This window comes from Corvus kubaryi, unplaced genomic scaffold, assembly GCF_017639235.1.
Source record: "Corvus kubaryi isolate FWS band 111438036 unplaced genomic scaffold, C.kubaryi_AGA036_p1.0 138, whole genome shotgun sequence".
NCBI classification, from domain to species: domain Eukaryota; kingdom Metazoa; phylum Chordata; class Aves; order Passeriformes; family Corvidae; genus Corvus; species Corvus kubaryi.
This window is the reverse complement of record NW_024580672.1, coordinates 22,297,840-22,306,894: the sequence shown is the minus strand read 5'-3', so window position 1 is coordinate 22,306,894 and position 9,055 is coordinate 22,297,840.

The following is a 9,055-nucleotide window of genomic DNA, read 5'->3' as shown; positions in this document are numbered from 1 at the left end:
TTTTTTAAGGGAACTTTTTGTAATCGACCCGTAGCCGACTGTACTTTTTAAACTGGAATGACCTCCGGCGTATTCCGTGGCTCTCAGTGCCAAATCCAGCGAGAGAAACGTGGAGTTGTTTTTATTTTTACTTTGCACTAAATCCTTTGCCAGCGCAGCACTGCAAAGCACGTTGCAAACTGCAGCAAAATTCACCTTTTAACCAAAAAGGAGGGATTATTAAAAAAATTATTATTCATCATTTTTTTAAAAATTATTTTTAATTTTTTTTTTCTTTCTGGGCAAAAAATAATGCACATTTTAGTCAAGCTTTTCTGAAAGGGTTTAGAAGAACAGTTCAGCGTAGCACAGCTCTGTGAGCACGGCCAAGGCTTGGCTAGGTAGGAAAGCCTGAGAAGTCACTTTGGAACTGAATTGCCTCCGTTATATTTTGTCTAAGTAAGGTTTTGCTCTAAAAAAAGTAAAAAAAGAGGTCACGTGTACATGTTAAGAAAGTCTGCAAGTTCCTTCATAAATGCAATCTGTTTGTGTTTTAGATTAATTAGTCAATGCACTCATCGCTTCATTGTCTCCAGACGGAAAGCTTCACTAAATGGTAGATTTTACTGTTAAAGACCCTACAATAAGATTGTTTTATCTGTACATTTTTTCATATATTTAACTGTATAAAAAAATGTTCATTTTACACAATATTTAATTAAAGTATTTCTTGTCTGTGAATTTCATTTTTAGTAATTTTATCTGGTTTGATTATTAAAAAAAGTGACTAAACACGAAATGAAAAAACGCAACACTGGGGGTTTCATTTCTAAATATCAGAATTTTTATTCCTTTGTTATGAAAAAGCCCAAATCCTTGACGTGGTCTTTCCAGTTCCCTGGGAGGAGGATGAGGAAGGAGATCTCTGCTCTGCAGTGGCAATCACTTGTTGCTCAGCCTTGGTGAAGTATTTATCCAAAAGTGCTCACTTTTTGTGAAGATAACAGCAGAATATCTCTTTTTCTTATTTAAACAAAACTGTGCACTTCAGACACCCTTTTTGTAAAGTAAAGATAACAATAGATTTTTTTTTAAACTATTTTAATATCATATTGTAAAGGTCTGTAAACAGGAAAAGTTATTTTAAACAAAGCACAACCCAAATTTTCCATGTGGTGGTTTGACACTGAAGGTTGGCGTGCTCATCTCTTAACTGCTGCTAAGGAAGCAAATGCTTTGGTTAATTATAATACTGAGCACAAATATTTCATCCTCTGGGCCATAATATGTGCAATGCACATCTAATGGGTACAAAAATGTATTTATAATGAGGTGGGCACAGCTCCGCCTCCCAGTCAGAGAAGTTGCAACGCTTTCGCTGCTGTACAGGTCTGAGTTCCCCACCCCAGACGCCAAATGTGCTCCTGTATCCTTGTGTGTGACCAGCAGCACCAAAAAATGGGTATTTCCACAGGAATATGGGTCTGGCAGAGGAATGTAAGTGCCTGTGGTGGTAAAACGGGGAGTTTGTTATGGAGTTTGATCTGGTCATTAATCAGAGGGCTGCTGACAACTTTGAGAGGGCACGGAGGAACTCAGAGCTCCAAAGCAAATGGATGTAGTGGTGCATGTGGATACAGTGCCAAAGGACACGCTGTGTGTCCCAGCCCCTCCTCGGCTGCCTGTGCTTTAGGGACGGAGTGAGGAGAAGGTGAGACTCACTGTAGACACAGCCTACAAAGAAGGAAAACCAGGATTTTTAACCATGTTTCCTTTCTTCTCCAGTATTTCCATAGTTTTCATGTCTGATGGAAACACGTTTGATGAAAACAAAGCTGCAGAGCACTTTGGGTTATTATTATTATTATTATTATGATGCACTGAAAACTGTTCCACTCGGAGTGTGTGTCTGTGTATCATGTTTAAACAGTGGCATAATCAGATGCATCCCACTAAAAAATAATCTGGTTTTTAGGGATGAAAGTCTGGACGATGCCCACTGGCGCTTTTCCTTTTAGTTTTATTTCAAAGGTTTGAATAACGAGCATCTAAATGGTTCCTCTAACTTTCAATGCAAGGAAAATACAAAAGGAGAAAACCCACATATGACAATTCCTAGAGCAATCCACCACCTACGACACATTTGGGTAGGAGCCCTGCTGAGGAAATATCTTGTGTCAGCCCACAGTGAGTTTAGACATAGGAAGATGATAAAAATTCCTTAATGAAAAAGAAGGAATAAGAGTCTCTAAAAGTACACGCCAATTATTGCAGAGCAGCTTTTAAAAGTCTTTCAAGCTTTTAAAGATTATCCAAAGCACTTGAAATAGGCTTCAATCTAATGCCTCATTTCATTGCATTAAACAGCCTAGTTAATAAAGAATCAATATATTCAAAGGGCAAGGTTATCTTTTGTCTATAAGGGGTGGTGTCATTCTGAACCTTTTATAGTTCAAATGCTGAAAAAGACCTCATGAAATCCATACTCATCAAGTGGGTCAACTAGAGCAATAAAGAGGCCTCTGAAAGAATGGCTGCACTCCTTTAAAACAACTATAAGTCTTATCTCCCCACATAGTCCTCGCCAGGCTCTGCCAGAAAATGTCAATTTCTCATCAAGACAAGAGGCCTGGCGATAATTTTTTTCCAGAGAATACACACAATTAGGAGAATGCAGAAAGGCCCCACCAGTGATTTGTAGCTTATTATGTCAGCGGCAGGCTGCGATCCGCCGCTAAGCAGATAATAAGGGCTGTTGATAACTGGAGTGTCAATGCAGCCCGCAATGAGGGTTGAATGTGAGCCCTTGTGCTGCGCCTCCCTCCTCGCGCAGATCGCGGCGCCGATAGCGGCGCATCTGCCAGCCACCGCCGCCCGCCGGACCCACAATTAATGCCCTGAATAAACTGCACAAAGGAGTGAGGATTCTTTATACTCTTTGAGACAATTCCCTGTTTTACCCTTCAAGGAGTTCTTTTATGCGCGAATAAGGTTGCTTTTAATGAAATTGAAACTCATCAGAGGAAATCAAAACCCTCAAATCAGATTACAAATTGATTTTTTTTTTTTTTTTTTGGCCGCTTGTCGTTGTTCGATGTAGTGCCCTAAGTTTTACAGGAAGAGAAAGCACCCAGTCAGGAGTCAGGGCATGCAAACAACCTCTAAACTAAAGCATACGAAGGAGGAATGTTCCAGAAGTCCCACAAGTCATAAAAAGTTTTAAAAAGTTGCTGGTATCATTCCAAACTCTATCTCTACCCAGATACTTCATAACATACTAAAGTTGTAATTAATTCAACTGTCCTAGAACTTTAAACTGTAGAAATCAAATAATGAAACCCAAGCCATCTCCCTTTCTCCTATGTAATGCTAAACTTCACTGTTAGATAAAAAGATCAAATATGATTTCTCAGTGCTCAGGTTGAAAATAACTGGTGGAGGAGTTGAGACCTCCTGATGTGGGACCCCACTTCAGCTGGTGACATCGCTTTGGCCAGTTGGAATATGACAGTGGCAGAGGTGATACAGTCATGATTCTATTCTATTTCTTAAACATTTTATTTCTTAAATATTTAAACAAGGCAACAGTTGCAATTAATAGTTTTCTCTTTGTTGACTTGTGCTATTACTGAAAGGACATAATGAATTAAAGGATGAAGTTAATTAGTCACAAAATGGTACATTTTTGGTGCTCACAAAGCTTTTAGAGGATTTTGGTTATGTGACTCTTTGTTTGCATTTATCTTGAAATAAATGAAGCTGTTTGAGAAACGACTTTGTAGCAAAAGACAGCAACTACCCCCAGAACAGACCCACCAGGGTGGTGAGGGTGCAAGCAAATCATCTGAAAGCTACTTTGCTTCAACGAGACAAAAATCACAGATTTCCTACTGTGTAAAATCTAAAATAGAAAAATCAAGTTAAAAAAGGAAACTGAGGCTGGGTTTGGTGTGGGTAACACAGCCAGACAAGAATTGCCCTGTATCTGTGAGGAAGCATGGGACGGAAATACTAAGGGGAAGATGGAAGAAAGAAGAAAGGAGGAAGATGTGAAAAAGAATTGTACAATGAAACCCAATAAAGTTGTATTTAATGACTTCCTTCCTTGTGCTGTGGAATTCTGTTGTGGAAGCAAATGCTTGGAGTGTGTCTGGAATGGTTTGGGTTGGGAGGGACCTTCAATCCATCCAGTGCCACCCCTGCCATGGCAGGGACACCTCCCACTGTGCCAGGCTGCTCCCAGCCCCAATGTCCAGCCTGGCCTTGGGCACTGCCAGGGATCCAGGGGCAGCCCCAGCTGCTCTGGGCACCCTGTGCCAGTGACCAGTGACCCTTTTCCTCCTTAGGACAGCTCTCGCTCCAGGCTCTTGTGTCCGCAGACATAAAAGAAACTGTAATGAGTATAAATAACAAAAATAATACCACCTCTAACAACCATCTCAAGCCTCTTTGGGCTGATCAGTTCAGTCTCTGGTGCTTCTTCCCCTTTTTGATTTATCCACGTGTCTCATTTGAGTAGGTCACGAATCCAACAAACGCTGTAGTGTCCCAAATATCTCTACAAGGACTTGAAAGGCTTCTCCTCAACTATTTCCTCGCTTACTTCATCCCTTAAGCACAGCCTGAACAGATTAGCAGAGGCCAAGCAGTAGCTTGGGACCAGCCACAGGCTCAGATGGACCAAGGGGTGAAGCCAAGCCTATGGGTGAGGGCCGTGGGCCTCACAAATCTTAACAAATCTTAACAAATCCCTGGAGCTGTTAAAGCCTGAGCAACAGGGGCCCAAGGACATCAGTAAAATACAAACAGAAATAATGTTTTTTTTTTAATGGGAAAGCTACTCAGGGACCTTTCAGAGGTCTAAACCAGGATTAACTGGGCCAGACCTGCCGAAATACTTTACAGAGGTCCAAGCCAAGCCATCCTTGCCCACCTCAGTCCCTTTCCAGAGCTGCACATCCCCAGCCAGCGATTTGTTAAGGCCCTTCAGCAGCTCAGCCCTGAGGAGTGACAGAGCACAGGGAAAATACAGACTGAGAGCAGCATTTTTAACAAAACATGGTGTCCTGGAACAACCCTCTTCAGGGTATTGCACATAAAGATGTCCAAAATGCTCTGCTTTTGATGGTTGTAAAAGGCCATGACCAAGTAAGTGGAATGGCTAAAAAAGTAATAAATACATAAATAAATACAGAAATAAATAAAAAGTTGAGCAATTAGCTACATTTACATCACTGATGTACACCAGAAACCTGATATAAAGAATTTTAAACTTGGTTTTCTTTTATTTTTTTTTTTTAATTAGCGTGGAAAGCAGCTACCAGAAGCAAACATCTGCTCATGCTGGCCAGGTGCAGCCCTCAAGTATTACAAAAGAACCTACGGGAGTTTTATCAAGAGAACAGTTTTTTGTCCCAAACTGTGTGATGGGGAGGGTTTATTCAGCATTCTTCTGATGTCACAGAATCACAGAATGGTTTGGATTAGAAGGCACCTGAAGGATCACCCAGTGCCACCCCCTGCCATGGCAGGGACACCTTCCACTGTCCCAGGCTGCTCCCAGCCCCAATGTCCAGCCTGGCCCTGGGCACTGCCAGGGGCTGAGGTTGACATTTCACCCACCAGTTTGGATCAGTGCAGAGGCTGCCATGGGAAGGAGCCCAAGGAAAAGAGTAACTTAGATAAATAATTCAGTTTAAATGCAAAATAGGTTTAGGCAGATAACACTTCCTGAGGTCATCTCAAGGTGGTTCAGATGACTGGGCTGGCAGGATCCAGCTCAGCACCTGGAGTCAGAGTTTTTGCAGTGACAAACTTGGTCACAGCAATTTCAGCAACAGCAGAGTTGTGTTGGGTTTTTCCTCTTCATTTCAATGTATTCATCTGGTGCAGGTCAGTGACTAATTCACTCAGAACTGAAAACATGATTGGGTGTTGGAAGAGCAGAAAATGTGTTTTCCTCTCCCTATCTATGAATAAAAAATAAATTTGAAAGGATAAGATCTGCTGGGTTTTAGTATCTTAAGGATGTGATGATCACAAACCACCTATTAATTTTTTTTTACTATAGATAATAATATCTCCTTTGCATATTAACTTTATCAGTGAAATTAATTAATGACATTTATAATTCAGGTGCAGAATATGCTCCTTGATTTTGCACCCGGCACTATTTTGGTAGGTCTGGTTAACTGATGAAATTAATGCTCCTCTCACCACAATGGTACTGAACTCTCATTTCCATCCAAAAAGAACTTGACAACTCATATAATAAAAAAGAAATGCAACATTCTGCATTCTCATCCCTACAAAGATATAAACCACATAATCAGATTACGAAATATAATTGCATACATGGATGTAAATAAATTAAATAATAGGGAGAGCTCCGTGAACAGCCCAAGGAAGTGCAAATTCAGGAATGCTCTTAGATTTGAACAAAACCAGTTAAATTTGTTGATAATGGGAATAATCTCCCCTTCGGAGAATGAGCTGACATTGTCAGGGAAAAATTAATAAAAGATAGATCAGATGGTACATTTTCCCTCATTTTCAGTGGAAATCATATTTGAAAACCATCTTGAATGGGGATAAGATTGAATTTTCTATAAATTTTGAGGGAAATATTTTCTCAAAAAAATATTTTTGTCCTTCCAGTCAAGTTTTGGATTCTTTTCTTCCCGCCTTTCTTTTTTCCTTCTTTTTTTTCCCTTGCCATCCCCCTGAGTGGGTGTTTGGGGCAGGCTGGTGAGCAGCTGGGTGCTGGGGGAGCGATGGGAGACACGGGGGGCTTCAAACCCGAATGTATGCCTAAATAAAGTTATCCTGTGAGCCTCAGCCTTTTGACTTTTCCTCTCCTTTCACAGAAATCCACCCTTCTTTTTCCTTCCCTTGACCCATATCTCCCTGAATTGAGATTTAGCAATTACACTCGTTATGCTGCTTATTCAAACCTCCTCGTGTGTCTCGGTCTCCCAGCAGAGCCCTCCCATCACCAGCCCTGTTGTTTGATCTGGAACTGAATATGGAAACAGTAAAATCTGGGGTCAATACACTCATTTCCACTTCCATCTTCCAAAGCTGCTGTTGGGAGAAGCACTGATGCCCAGCTTTGTCCTGCAGTGGGGGTACCTCTTTGGGTCGTGTTTTTCCAGTACCAGGTGATGTAAAGGAGATGCAATATCATGGAATCATGGAATGGTTTGGGTTGGAAGGAACCTTAAAGCTCACCCAGTTCCACCCCTGCCATGGGCAGGGACACCCTGCACTAGACCAGGCTGCTCAAAGCCCATCACACATGTGCAGGCACGTGTGTGCTGCAACCTGCAATAACTTTGATCTAACACCATTTTTCTTTCAAATCATTGCATTTTTTTAAAAATTCCAACTCCTTGGAGGTTATGTTACAATACAGCAGATCACAGGTGTTTGGTGATGCTGCTGGGACAGTTCCAGCCCGTGATGGAGAAACTCTGACACCACACCAGCTGATCTCTTGAAATTTGTCTCTTTAGGCTGCATTTTGCTGCCTCACTAAAGCTAAGCTGTACCTCCCCCAGCCTGGCCTTTTTTCAGCAGGAGGCTGAGCCTGAGCTCTCTCCTGGCCAGTCATGGGAGCATCTGGAGCCTGGTGTTGCCCAAGGATGGCAGGTGATGTTGGATGTTTGATGTTCCTAACAAGGCAAATCCACTCACCTTTCACCACCCCCTGCCCACAGCCCTCACTCAGCAGCTTATCCCGGGCTCATAGTGGGGGATAACCCATCCCAGCCCAGGCTCAGTTCCCTGGAATACGTGATGTGGGTCCTGGGAAGCTGCCTTGGATCTACCCCCGTGAGGTACAGGCTCAGCAATTAGTAAAATCAAGGTGTATTTCCTACATCATGCAGCTGGGGGCATTTTGCAACTCATTTCGCCAGAGAAAAACTTGTTATTTAATTGCCTTGGCTGCTGCTGGATCAGATTCAAAATGAGTGGGAATATCAGGTCCTGCCAGATATATTCAATCATATTCTTGCTTTTTTTCCCTGCCTGGATCCGACGTGCCAGCAAGCAGTGAAGCAGTTAAATATGGACATGTGAATTCCAGCAACGCTGAGATTTCAAACTTAGCACCCCACCAGGATGAATGAGCAAAATGAGCATCTCCCTCCACTCTCTCCCTGTCCCTGTGGCGAGTTTAAGGGGGAAAGAATTCACAATGGTTTGGCCAAATGCTGGAAGTCGAATATTTCCTATTCACCCTGATAAACCAAGAATAACATCTCGTGCAGCCCCCAGATAAATAAATAATAATAACAAAAAACTGCTAGAATTCAGAATTATGGGTGAGGTGAGGCCAGAGCTGGTGGCCGTGGTGGAGATGGGGTACAGTGGCACTGCCCCCCTGGATGGGATGGGGCATTTCCCACCACCACAACCCAGTGCCCAAGTGAAACTGGGTGGAGAAGGGGGAAAATAGATATGTCTAAATGAGTCCAATACTGATTATTAAGTTCCTAAGAGGCAATCTAATTTAGCTATATAAAATCATGAAAGGGGAAGAATTAATTGATACTAATGAGTTATACGAGATAGCATCATAATTAATTCCTAAATAGAAAGAGGACATAGGCTGGAGCGAGGGGGGAATCAGACTGGCCTATATATCATAATAGATTACAGAGGCTACTTGAGATGAGAAACAAACTGCCAAAGTCAGAGAGGGACTGAGTTAGGAAGTCCTTGCCAATGCAAAGGAAAGTCTTTCCAGCAAACCCTGAATGCTGAGAAGTTCAAGGACCACTTTGCCGTGTCCCTGCTGGTCTCTCCGTGGCATTTGCACCAGCGACACCCTGGCCCGGTCTGTCCATCAGGGAGCACAAACACAACCCATGCTGGTGGTTGCTGAGGTAACTACAGAGATTTAATTTGATTTTTCCCCTAAATCATGTGGTGAGTAAATCAGTGCTTAGTCCCCCAGCAACTTCACAGAGCGTTACAAACTCCGATATCGTTGCACCAACTTGGACAAGCAATTTGGGTGTGATATTTGGAGCCAAGTTGCCTTTTTTCTGCACCATTTTGGATCTAATTA